This window comes from Eretmochelys imbricata, chromosome 9, assembly GCF_965152235.1.
Source record: "Eretmochelys imbricata isolate rEreImb1 chromosome 9, rEreImb1.hap1, whole genome shotgun sequence".
Classification (NCBI taxonomy): domain Eukaryota; kingdom Metazoa; phylum Chordata; order Testudines; family Cheloniidae; genus Eretmochelys; species Eretmochelys imbricata.
In genome coordinates, this window is record NC_135580.1 from 102,874,856 (window position 1) to 102,877,024 (window position 2,169).

A 2,169-nucleotide genomic window follows, 5' to 3' on the forward strand; every position below is an offset into this window, starting at 1 on the left:
TCTGCTTCTTGAGGGGGTCTTTTAAATATACTCCAGCCCACACATATGACTTTTTTTACTTTAGGACACAGCCAACTGTTTATTTTGTATAGAAATGCCATACTGGACCAGATTCGTAGTCCATCTACTCTTGTGTCTTATCTCAGACATGTTTCAGAGTAGCAGCTGTATTAGTCTGTATCCGCAAAAAGAACAGGAGGACTTGTGGCACCTTAGAGACTAATAAATTTATTAGAGCACAAGCTTTTGTGGGCTACAGCCCACTTCATCGGATGCATAGAGTGGAACATATAGTCAAAGATATATATCTTGATTATCACTACAAAAGTTTTTTTTCTCCTGCTGATAATAGCTCATCTCAATTAATTAGCCTCTTACAGTTTGTATGGCAACTTCCACCTTTGTGTGTGTGTGTGTGAGAGAGAGCTATTATCAGCAGGAGAAAAAAACTTTTGTAGTGATAATCAAGATGGCCCATTTAGACAGTTAACAAGAAGGTGTGAGGATACTTAACATGGGGAAACAGATTCAATGTGTGTAATGACCCAGCCACTCCCAGTCTCTATTCAAACCCAAGTTAATGGTATCTAGTTTGCATATTAATTCAAGCTCAGCAGTTTCTCATTGGAGTCTCAGAGTAGCAGCCATGTTAGTGTGTATTCGCAAAAAGAAAAGGAGTACTTGTGGCACCTTAGAGACTAACACATTTATTTGAGCATAAGCTTTCGTGAGCTACAGCATCCGATGAAGTGAGCTGTAGCTCACGAAAGCTTATGCTCAAATAAATTTGTTAGTCTCTAAGCTGCCACAAGTACTCCTTTTCTCATTGGAGCCTGTTTTTGAAGCTTTTCTGTTGCAAAATTGCCACCCTTAAGTCTTTCACTGAGTGGCCAGAGAGGTTGAAGTGTTCTCCTACCGTTTTTTGAACGTTATGATTCCTGATGTCAGATGTGTGTGTCCATTTATTCTTTTGCTGTCCGGTTTGGCCAATGTACATGGCAGAGGGGCATTGTTATTTAGAGCTAGTTAGTTAAAGTATAACATGCTGGATCAGAAGGCTAAGGAGTCTGGTTTCAAAAGATGTGGCTCATGCCCAGCAGTATTCCCAGTGTCAGATGCACGTGCCAGATGCTTGGCATGTTTGGGAGAAGGGCATTCTCCCTCTAAATGTCTGATCTGCTCAATATTTGCCAGAAGGGCAAAGAAAGACAGAACTGGCTCCAGGCAATTCCATTGCAAAAAGCACTGATGGCAGCGGCCAGTTCTCAGAGACCAGCTTCAACTCCCCCTCTAACCAAATGAGCCAGGGAAAAGCGAGATTCCGCTTCTGTTTCAGACATAGGATCCAAGAGAGTTTAGGGTCCGACAAAGAAGAGAAGGTCTGGATCAGTGACAATCTATGTTTCCAGAGTTGTCCTGATTCAGAGAGACTTTGTTGCAGTATCGAGGAAAAATGTGCAGCCCTCATTGGGGTCGGCCTCATTACAAAGAGCTACTCAGAGGGAGGAGGACTTACCAGGAAAGAATCTCATAATGGAGCCAGGCTCTGATTGAAGATTTCAGTGCAGAGTTAGGAGTCATACCTCTATGGATCCAACACTATCTGATCCAGAGGAGCCTGTCCTGAGCGTGAGCTCTAAGGATCCAATTAAGAGAACTGAAGAGGGTTTGCTAACTAGCATGCCACCGCATAGCATTACAGTTAAAGCAGTAGTTCGTCAGGCAACTCCGTTCATGGCTCCGTCGACAGTTGAGCTAGTACTGCGTCTCAGGACACGTCACATGAGGTACTACACCCAGTCAGGCTGACTGCTTCTCCGAGAGTCAGCAAAGAACAGGAAAGTGGCAGGAGCCCTGTGCTGCTGTCTTCTTCTAAGACCCCTTCAGGACCCCTGGAGAAGAACTTCTCTCTGCTCTCCTTTTTCAAGAAGATTATTGTCTCTGTTCCCATCAGAGCCGCAAATGGATTGGGGCCAGAAGAGTGATGCAGATTGCAGGTTAGAACCAGGAAAAAATTATTATAATCAGTTCACTGCAGCCCCACAGGATCCACAGGCATAAAGGTATTTCCAGCCTGATCCATCAGTGGGGTTTTGACCCGAGTGGCAGGTACCTCCCTGGGCAAAGTGTTCTCACTGGCCATTTCTGGCACCTTATCAGGAAGGACCA